Below are 11745 nucleotides of genomic sequence, written 5' to 3' on the forward strand. Positions count from 1 at the left end.
CGATGAACATACACCACTAGTCGTGAAGGTGGGTACATCCACGTCAAAATTTGCTATCACTGCCGAACACCAATAAACATTGTACAAGCTCTAATATATCACTGCACAATAAGCAATACTTCTGTGAAGACACGTTTCACTTTCGTGTTATACCGATTCCTGTGACGGAGGGATCAGCCATGTTTCTTTCTTGTTTCCATTGTTGTACTTTGCTCATTGTTGAAATGACCCCCTTACTTAATATCCGACAGTGCCTGGAAGGTGTTTTCTTACATGAATAAATAAATAAATAAATAAATAAATAAATAAATAAATAAATAAATAAATAAATAAATACCGTGGAACGTGTTTGCTAACCAGCCGTTAAAAAGACACTAAAGAGCAAAACGATTTTTCTCATATTAGTAAAATACTCCTTCACGATGCCAAAAACACCACGCTTGCTGCGAGAAGACGCTTAGTAAGCGAGAAAACACGCAAAAACAAAATGTGGGCGGCGACGCTGCCTTGAAGTTTTCGCACCATTCGCTGTGATGTCACAAGCTTTGACGGCGCCTACTAGGGACTACGTAGTCCATAATCAGTAAAAATGAAGTACAGTGTCCTCTGAGGAGGCCATAGACTTAACATACCAAGTTTAGGGAAATTTTGTTGAGCCAATGGCGTCAAAATACGACAAATACACTTTGAAATCTGTGACGCCACGCGGGGAGATTTCGGCGCAACATTTAAAATATCACAGCATATCCACGGGGTGAATGATGATGAGGGGGGCGAAGCTCCGGAGGGGATCATCGGTAAACCATGAAACTCTTCGGTGAAATTCGCCTAGTACATCATGTAAAGAGTGTGAAACGCCGTGTATATATTAAACATCAAACTATTATTGTACTGTTGGTTTACGTGGTCACTTCATTATCACCGCTTTGTGATCGGTGAAATGCAAGGAAAGTGTCCGCTCCCGAGCGAAAGAGAAAGCGCGCCAAGAGCGACCGCGTTCCCCGCTCGCCCTGTGAGAATTAACGGCAAGGCTAGAGGGAAGACACGACGCGAGTAGCGCTCCTCTTCGCGTTCCACGACGCGAGGTTGGTAGCATGACCAACGAAAGCCAACGGAACGCGATCGTGCAAGTGCTCCGGCTTGGCATCGCGTCATGGTCCCATTTAGCGTCCCAAAACCAAACATCTTGCTCAAGGTGTGCTTTGCGTTTTTCGTAGAAATAATTTTTTTATCATGTACATCAAGACGAACAGTTCAAAGCTCACTAGAGTATATCGCCCGCAAAGTATGTCTTTTAGTATGATTTACCTCTTGTACGGCAGGGTCCTCGCGCCCTTGCCGATCGGCGCTCCACCGTTGCCGATCGGGCGAGGTGGCTACATACTGTTACTACAGAGGAGGGACGACCCACACCCTAAGGAGCTTCGCCCCTAAAATGAAACGTTGAAGTTGATTTTCACCTTTATTAATAAACCATCGATGGCGAAATTAATGACATTACAGTCTTTAGAGCAGAGTTTATCGATCTAAACCAATTCATTGTTTTTCTTTAGTGTCCCTTAATAAGAAAATATGGCTTCATATTGGACTATTTTTAGTGCGATGGCTAGTGCTAAAGCGGCTTCATTTCTCTCTAAGCATACGCCTTCTGTTGCCGATTCAATTTTGATGATTTTACGCATTTTACCTTTCACTCAATGTATTCTGCAGAGTAGCCTTGCCTTCAGGAGAGCGGTGCGGCAGTGCGTAGTGAATGGCTCAATAATGCTCTACACTGTAAAGCCAGTAAGTTGGGGTTTTGCACAATTTCTTTGAATGTACTTTAGCTCTTCCCTTAGGTTCAGTAAGGACTTTGATATAGCTCAACTTGGGGCCAGCCACAGAAGATATTTCTTTCTTGTATATAGCAAGGAGGTAGCTGCGCACCTATTACAGACACGAACATTCATATTCATGTTTTCAATAGCTTGGGGCTTCACCGTCATCTTCATCTCTGGGCTTCGGTCTAATGCGACTTCATCTTTCACATGATGCTTCAAGATGTCTATTCTGTCGCATGCATGCTTTCTGCAATAGGTGAACGATATAGAAAGTACTGCGAACCCCGGTATGGGAGATATGTACGAAGCCGTCCCTATCCATGAAATACACGCTGAACTCATCGCTCATGAGACAGTATCTACTGAAGCAAACTGGCTTATACGACAATGCTTTGAACAGACAATGTAGATGCAGTGGGCACGTGTGCACTGTTCGTAATCAAGCACAAGGTACCGAAACGCTGCGTTTGTTGGCTTAATATCGGTATGCGATCTCATGTAGTCTATAAACCAGCGGTCTCAAACTGACGTGAGTTAGGGAGTCGCAGTCACGAAATTTAGTTCCACAAGGGACGGAACATAGAGGGTGGTGGGATCGGGGGAGGGGGGTAAGCAGACTCAAAATGTCACCAAACGTTGTCATTTGAATGAACACCTTTCCCATACTCCACATACGGGTCATTTCAAAAAAGGGATTTGACGTCAGGTTTCGGAAAACAAATTGATACTGATTTTTACAAAGGCTTTTATCTTGACGCCAGTTCTTAAATATGGAGTTTTCGTTCCACGGTAATGTTTCAACTCATAGAAACCGCACTTGGCGCTTCACGAAAGAAATGCTTGAGACATGTGTCATCTGTGTAGCTTACCCTAAGCAAGCGCGACTAATTGCAATAGGCGATAAAATGATGCGAGCACTTAATTACCAAAGTCATAAAACATTATTCCGTGCGAAGCCGTGAGCCGCGTGTTTGGGACCCCTGGTATACACCCTCAATACGACAGTTCACATAAATATACTTGCAGTGTCGGATACGAGTGCGCGGGAACCCACGATAGTACATTGTGGCAGAACAACGCAGAAAACGAGACGAAGAACACAGGACAGAGCGCCGACTATCAAGTGGTTTCTTTATTGGAAAGACAGAAAATATATAGGCATGCGAACAATGACAACCGAAAAAGCGCTAAATGGCACAAACGCTATCAAATGACTCGGCCAGCCGGCATAATTATCAATATGAATAATTGTTTTACGAGATGCATGGCAAAATCAGATTTAATGAAATTGTAAACACGAGCAAGAAACGGCAAAAAGACCATGACTTGGCTGTCGGTACAAAACTGAATAAAACAGCTAAAAGTTTTTTAAACAAGTGAAAACAAGGCTAGAAAGCTGCAGCCAGAAACAATAGAACAAAGAAATTATAAAAAGAAACAAAGAAAAAAACCCGAATACATAAGCATCTGACAACAAGCTGCGTGATCACAAACGAGGCTCAAGGTAGCTAATTTCTTTGTCAAGCAGTGCTACTGATGACACGCTAACACAAACCTTTTTTTTTTGTGGTACTTTGGTTTTTAGATTTCGTTGATTTTTGAATGTTTCGTTTTACCTGTTTTAATCAATTTTGTACCGAACGCCAAGTCATGGTCATTTTTGCCGTTTTTTGCTCGTGTTTACGGTTTCATGAAATTTGCTTTTGCCTGCATCTTGTAACCACTTATCCAAATTGATAGTATGCCGGCTGGCCGAGTCACTCGATAGCGTTTGTGCCATTTTTCGGTTTTAAAGACCATAGTCTTTCTTGGGATACTTAAACGGAGAAATTTTCGTCCGTCTTTCTGTTTGTCGGCACGTCACTCGATTCGGCCACTCGGCCAAAGTTGAACCACTTGCCCAATGGCCAGCCATCTTGAACTGGTACGGCTGTTCGTATTTGTGAACGTTGTCGATCAAAAAGTAAATATCACGCATATCTGAGGGCAACATCACTAGGTAAGTATTAGGTGGTGTGTTCCTTTAATAGAAAATGCATACATACGTAATTCCAAACACCCTACTTTCTAAGCTGCGCTGAAAATGCGACTGCGCTGAAACTTGCCTTCCTCTGTGCCCTCTGCACGAGCTCATTGTTGTGTTTCGGTTTCGGTTCTGTATTGCACTGTACAAATGCTATGGGGCGCCGCTCTGGCATTCCTGTTTTACGCAGGCGACGTGTAAATGAAATAGTGTGTGGAGAGTACTCGTTTAGTGCGGACGTTTCTTCTGCTTCAGCGCATCGCGCCAAACCGCGTGTTCGGGCTGGTTGGCGTCCCCACCGGTCGCGTTGGTCACCGCCGGTCTTCGCCTGCTGCTGCGCCGGGACTACCAACCCGCAACACAGCACTCATGTTTCCCGACGTATTGCCAGATGGCGTCGATATCTTACGCAGCGCCTCTTCTATCGTCTTTAGACGGCATTTGCAGCGAAGCACGCAGATACGCGGCCAATTTTTTCGATTGTCATTGTTCGCCCGCCTACGTGTTCTCTGCTTTCCAATTAAGGAACCACTCGACAGTCAAGAATATCTAAATATGAAACCTTCCAAGTAATTTCACTACTCATTTCATTCTTTAAAAACAAAAAAAAACGAAAATAGTTGAAATGTAGCTTAATTCCTAATCGAAAAATTTGAATGAACCGTCACAATACACAGACAAGTTTATAAATAGAAAAATGCGCATTGCTGTTAGGTTACTTCACCTCCTCCATTAAATTAAGCTTATGGAACTATTAGTTATTACTGAATGGAGTTACCACGCGACAAAACGCTGAAACGTACATGTTGCATTTTCAAAAAAAGTAAGCAGAGAAAAGAAAATTAACAGCATATTTTTTGTACTCTTCTACTTTACAGGAAATGTTTCTTTTCAAGGAGAACGAGTTCACTGATCTGATGCATCATTTCAACGTAAGCGAACGAGCCCTCAAGTTTTTCCTATTTCTTGAATATCACGAATAGAAGAAAAAAAGAGGCTGTTTAACGTACGTGGCGATAACGTATGTTGAACACCTACTGCACACTTGATATTTCTTTATATTTGTGACCGCCACTACTCAGTGTTACCTTACTACGTCTGTTACTTTTAGTAATCCCGTTATACTATAAAAGTAACTTAGTTCATGTCTCGAATGCAAATACCTGTGTTTTATGAAACATTCTGCTATATTCTATACGCATAAAGCTTTTCACATCTCTAATGTCATCAAAATCTGTCCATATATATATAGCCTTTGCCCAAAGTGCCAACTCATACGTCACTATAGCTAAATAAATTACGTGTGGCGCGCCTACGAGAAGCCTCGTACAGTCAGACAAGCTATTTTGCCATTTGATACAGAAGGCTACAAGAACTCATAGGTTACAAAATCACTTTTACATCTGTGAGACGCGGAATACTGCAAGAAACAGGGACAGATGTAAGTGGACAGACTTGAAGTACAGCTGATAAGATTACTGCCCACATATTGATTAGTGGTCAGCACTATTTGCCATTTATCTACGTCCGTGACAGCCCGATAATATTTTTATTTGTGTACAGTGCTGTAGCAACATGGGTTGCTTCAAAGCTAAAATCAGTCATATTTTTATGCAGCTTGACTTCTACATTTTTTAAAACAATTAATGCTGTACAATGTTGCAACCTGCCTAAAATCGCCACTATTTGAGGCTCTCAACGACATCATTTCTGTTACATGCACGCTAAGATGACACGAGCTTAAAATATCCCATTTCGATGTTCTGTGTGCTATGTGTTCAGATTCAGAGCTTTTGTTTCACATGAGTACGTTTCTGCGCCAAAAGCTGTGACTGATTTGATCTTAATTCAAGGGCCCAGGTGAAGTGTTTTAAGTGCGAAGCACTTTAAGGGTCCGGCTTGTCCATCCATATGTCTCATGTGGTGTGACCACGCTCACAGTAAAGCGCTCAATATAGGCCATAACAAGACTAGCAATGCTAAAAACCGGGTTAAAATGAATGAACAAAATCTAAATAATATAATTGACAGAAATAACCAAGACGTCATCGCAATAAATTACTTAAAACCGCTAAAAACGTTTCGGAAACTAGCGACTGACTCCTGCGACACGCGAGGCGCAACCGCCTCGCCGAGCAAGCTAATGTCCCTCCCCCTGCTCGTCGCGGGCTCGGCGTTTCTACATCTGATGGGGTGAACAAACTGATGGAACTCGCTGCAGACGACGCGTATCTCAACTGCCATAAAAAGCAGCAACTCGATAAAGCGCAGCAAAAAGTAGTGCACATGCCGCACACCGAGTTTGCGAATCTCCCTAAGATTTCACTCGTGCCGCGGAAACCCTACATGCTTACCTCAAACGGCGGGGTCATCGACAAAACAGCTCCTTGAGGGGTGCCTTTTGTCTCTGAGTGTGAAGTGGTTATAGGCGGAGCCACCGGCCATGGAAAACCGGGCCATACAACGATGTACAAAGAAGAATTATTGATGTTTTAAAAGTGTTCAGAGAATGCGGTAAGGGCCTGTCTTTTACGTGTGAATTGCCTGTCGAAAAACAGTTGCAGTTTCTAGATTTAAAGTTATTTTTTTGTACGGGGGATCACATTTGTTGGGAGTATTCCCCTAGGGCAGATAAGCCTTTACTAGCGTTTTCATCTGAACACTCGAAAGTGGTCAAAAGCGGTATCAGCGTTGCATGCATACAGTCGTCTTTGTTTAAATCATGTCACCACTTGATGCAACAAAGTTTTGCAAGACAGGAGTGCAGACTACAAGAAGCAGGATACCCCACTTGGGTTATCACGAGAGCTTGTGAAAAAGTGGCGAAAACAGTAAAAGCTAGACCGAACAGGCCAGCTGATGGCAATCGCGATACCACAAGAAAGAATTTAGCAGTGATTCCTTATGTGCATAGGTTATCACATGGAATTAAAAATGTGGCAAATCGGTACCATGTTGACGTTGTTTTCAGTGTGGGCCACAAGTTGCGACAGGTATGTCCAGCCGTGCACAGAAAGTTAAATGGAGAAAAAAGTGACAAACGGCTAAGGTGCGCGGTCAAACATAGGAAAAAATTGTAGATTGTCAAACTAACGTTGTATATAAAATTCCATGTTCCTGCGGCAAGATTTACATAGGGCAAACTAGTCGATGCATAAACATTAGGATCCAAGAGCATGCGCAAAATGTTAAAAACGGCACTGGTTCTCATTTTGCTCTTCATTGTCGAAAAAGTGGTTGTAATCCCAGTTTTGATAGGACGGAAGTTTTGCACAGGCACAGGGATCAGCGCACACGAGAAATAATGGAAGCTTTTTACATGTCATTGGAAAGTCACATATGCGTCAGCCAACCTTCGGTAGTCTTGTCACAGGCTGAAGTTTCTTATCTCAGCGATAACTTGCCTCATGTTCGTGACTAATCACTCACGTACGTTATTGTGTTATTTTTTGTTGTTGTTGTTACTTTTGTGGCCTTGTGCATACGTGATGGTCGTTTGATATCTTTTCCCAGATGCTATTTATTCTGTTCCTTGTGAAATAAAGTTTTAGTTGCGAGTCAGCGCTGTGGTCTGTTGTTTCTTCTGTTCGTCCTCGTTCTTTTGCGCGGTTTATTCATTCGAGATGGAATCACACCAACTTGCCCAGTTAAACGTTCTAATGCCATACAACGAGCCGAGGAAGTGGCAGCCAGGCACGGCCTGACCGCCATCCCTGTGTAAAAATACTTTTGACTTCAATAATGTTGCTTCTCTCTCTCTCTCTGGCATCATGGACACTTTGGTAAACGGAGCATTGGGAACGCTACGAATGGGAATCGCTGGGTGACCGTGCTAAGCACTTCCACAGGTTTCACAGTAGGGGAGCTGCCATATGTTTTTTTTTACAGCGAAAGCTGTTATGAGATCACAACAAGGACCGTTTTTGGCACCGTAGTTGTCCGCCGCCGCCGCCGGGGTCCGTAAGCACTATCACGCGAAATGAAAAAAAAAAGACGAAATAAGAATATATTCAGGATGGAACGAGGTTCGAACTTGGCCATCTGCGTGGGAGCCGAGTATTCTACCTCGAGCCATGCCAATGCTAGAAAAATCTTTGCAAAAAGACCCTATACAGGCTTCATGTAAGGAAGGAACCACATTAACACGTGTAATGTACGTAGTGTGGTAGAAGAGTAAAATAACAACAAGGCGTCACACAACGCGAATTCTGTAATCAGGCGTCACGCAATTCGAACTGCGAAACGAGAGGGTTGTTGAATGCTTCCAACCCATTACAAATGGCTCTGCCATAGTTCTTCATCGTTATCAGCCACAGCATCAACAAAGTGTACATAATGTCTTACAGGTGTTTAGCTGGTACCACGGTTCTCCGCAGAAGGAAGAAAAATTGCATAGTAGCTGCTTCCCTACTTCACAAAAATGATGATGATTTATAGCGTAATGGGTTCCTCGCAAGTGCACTTATATTGGTTGCCAAAGAAACCCATAAGGCTCCCATGATCCATTTCCTCAGGATATCAATAGAGTTAATTCTCTCTTTCTCACGTTAACGTATGTTATAAAGCGTGGTGGGCGAGCTAAATAACGACCGGGCGTCACACAATGCGAATTACGTAACTAGGGGTCTTTTACAGCTTGGAACCCATTACAATGGGCTCAGCCATAATTCCTAATCTTCATCAACTGTCGCATCAACGAAGTGCACATAATGCCTTACAGGTGGTAGCTCACTATTCCGCAGAATGACGAATAATGTCGTGGTGTGTGCTTCCCAACTTCATAAAAATTATAAGTTGTGGCGTAGTGGGTACGTTGCTAGTGTACTTGTATTAGTAGCCACAAATGAGTTCATAACGGGCTCTAGAAATGCCGTTCTTCCAGCTTTCCCTGTGACTGTGCTGCGCTTTCGGCACAGGCCTGGCGTTTTACAGCGAAAGCTGTTATGAGATCATTTCAACGGCCGTTTTTGGTGGCGTAGTTGTCCGCCGCCGCCGCCGGTGTCCGTAACCACTATCGCTCGAAATAAGAAAAAAAAACGAAATAAGAAAAAATTTCCAGGATGGAACGGGGTTCGAACCTGGGCCATCTGCGTGAGAGCCCAGTGTTGTACCTCAGAGCCATACCGGTGCCTGGAACTGCCTTGCAAAACGACACTATAGAGGCTTCATGTCCAGAAGGAACCACATTAACATAAGTAATTTAGTGTGGTAGAAGAGTGAAATAACAACCACGCAGCACACAACGCGAATTCTGTAACCAGGCGTCACACAATGCGAATTGCGCAACGAGTGGGCTGTTGGATGCTTCCAACCCACTACAAGGGGCTCTGCAATAATTCTTCATCGTCATCAGGCACAACACCAACAAAGTGCGCATGATGCCTTACATGTTTTTAGCGGGTACCACGGCTCTCCGTTGAATGACGAAAAATGGCATAGTGGCTGCTTCCCTACTTCACAGAAATTATGATTTACTGCGTAGTGGGTTCCTCGCAAGTGCACTTGCATTGGTTGCCAAGGAAGCCCATAAGCCGATCATCCATTTCCTCAGGGTCTCAAGAAAGTTCTTCCCCCTTCTCTCTGTCTCTCTTTCTCATGTCCATGTATGTTATATTGCATGGTGGGAGAGTTAAATAGCGACCGGGCGTCACACAATGCGAATTACGTAACTGGTGAGCCGTTTAAAGCTTCTAACCCATTACAAAGGGCTGAGCCACAATTCTTCATCGTCATCAGTCGTAACGTAAACAAAGTGCACATAATGCCTTACATATGTGTAGCTGGAACCTCGCTTCTGCGCACAATGACAAATAATGGCGTTGTAGGTGCTTCCCAATTTCACAAATATTGTGATTTATGGCGTAGTGGGTACCTTGCTAGTGTACTTGTATTAGTAGCCCCAAGAGAGTTTACAGCGGGCTCTGGAAATGCCGCTCTTCCAGCTTTCGCTGCGACTGTGCTGCGCTTTCCGCGCAGGCCTGGCATTTTTTCGACACTGTGGCATGTGCAAATACGTGTGTAAGGTGCACGCTCCGCTTGTCTTGCTCCAATTTTTATTTCACTTGAAGCGCTGCTAAGAAGACGTTTCCATAAGGACAAAGCACCAAGCTACGAAGGGTGCGTCAGAGAGGTAGCAGGTGGCGCATCGCTGGTGTGGTGACTAGATTTTGGCAAGGAATACCACACCGGTTTTGAGCGTATATCTTGCTCCTTGCACTGGGTCTTCCGCTCCCCACAAACTTTCCGCCCGATCTAATCCCATATTAATCGAAACAGTCATTCAATTAGATAAAAGACGCGATCAATCAAAAATTTTCCATCCATGATTCTGGCACTACATTACTTTCAAATCGCTTTTCTTAGTATAACAGTCATACTACATTAGAATGCTAGCGAGTTGTGGTATTATGATTATTATCAAAATCTTACAGCGACGGAGAAGTGTTGCACCTCTGAATTGAAAATTGTTTTCGGTATCTGTTGTTTAACTAAGACGGTGAGAAAGTGTGTGGTGTCTCTCTGTCTCATGACGTGTACAAGGCCTGTTTTCACTGTTAACGATGACCATATTCACGGTGCTTTCACAGTCAGTGAAACATAGATATCATTAAGTTTTGTCTCAAGCTGTGAACGGCGTCAATTCAATTTGCAGTGCACTTGCATCCGTAAAGGGCCTTCTTTCGTCGGCTTTTCACGTTCATATTAATTTTTTTCTCTTGTTGTACCCCACACATTCCCGCATTTTTGTTCCAGGTGTGTCTTCGGGGTGACATGCTTCCATTGGACGTTTCAGTAGCACAAGGAGCTATACGCCATTTTCTAAAAGGTGTCACCTTGGTTCCCTCAAGCTAATAAAATTGCTTCTTCTTGTCTTCCTAAATTTATAAAAGTGAAGAATATCTCTTTTGAGCTGATGTGTTATCTCGATGTGAAACTGAGTAATGCTCACCACCAACAGCACTTGCTAACGAGAAGTTTTTCGCTTATTTGCCGTGATTTTACGCCACTGTAATGTGTCATTCGCGCTCAGATGGCAACAGCAACGCACCATGGTCTTTCGGGCTGTCATTTCATCTTCTGAGTTGTTAATAAATGAAGCCCGAAGCAATTTTGAAAAGCTTCCCTTCCCCCTTGGTACCAGGACATGTGACTAATATCTGACCAATGCCTCATTGATGACCTGGCCAACAATACACTGCAAAGGAACTAAACTGGAACTCCTACAACAGACAAGCTTTATAATGAAACGCGTTTCCCGTTGGCCGTGCATTGGCACTGCTTGTTGCGCCATATCAGGACAAGGATAAATTTTGTTTCACGAGCGCACAAAGATGAACCCCCCACAGATGGGTGCCGTCCAGGGTTGCCACTGACTTTCGAGTAAATGTCGCCAAACAACGAGCAGAAAGTCGCCAAAAGTCGCCATTTTTTTAGAAATTTCGCCAAAAAAGTCGCCATTCTAGATGTGTGCGGCATATCCTAGTAATAGGAATTTTCACTGATGTATAGCCCCGTAGAATACAGTGCCATTCAAAGCCCTTAAAGTATCTTGACATTTCTCAATGCCAGGCGCATCGCCCCTTCACCATGGGAGTGCTTGGTGCACCTGGTTCTCCGACTAGCCGCAAGATGTGCGCGGAGGCGCAAGTATGAAAGAATAAAACGCTCATGATATCCTTCCATCCCTGTCCGCTCGTTTCAAAGGTAAAAGTGTGGTAAACCTTGGGCGAAAGCCGCGAAGGCGTTGTTTGTAGACAGCTTTACATCCCCTCATATGAAAAAAAAAAGAATTAACAGGTTTATTGAAAGTAGTAAGACAGAATTCTTACAGGTATCGTTCATTAGTGAGTCTTATACATTTCAGTGTGAACTAAAATGATACCGGACACCACTGTCCCTTTC

At 43.6% G+C, this 11745-nt stretch overlaps 1 long non-coding RNA gene across 1 annotated transcript; it reads left to right on the top strand.

Annotated features, from left to right (window-relative positions):
* The first annotated feature begins 1708 nt into the window (after positions 1–1708).
* On the top strand, positions 1709–10719 carry LOC119386952 (uncharacterized). The gene is made up of 3 exons (XR_007415605.1): positions 1709–1785; positions 4722–4775; positions 10597–10719. It is a non-coding gene; the product is annotated as an uncharacterized LOC119386952 (long non-coding RNA).
* Positions 10720–11745: the final 1026 nt, after the last annotated feature.

The sequence above is a fragment of the Rhipicephalus sanguineus genome, chromosome 3 (assembly GCF_013339695.2).
Source record: "Rhipicephalus sanguineus isolate Rsan-2018 chromosome 3, BIME_Rsan_1.4, whole genome shotgun sequence".
NCBI lineage: Eukaryota > Metazoa > Arthropoda > Arachnida > Ixodida > Ixodidae > Rhipicephalus > Rhipicephalus sanguineus.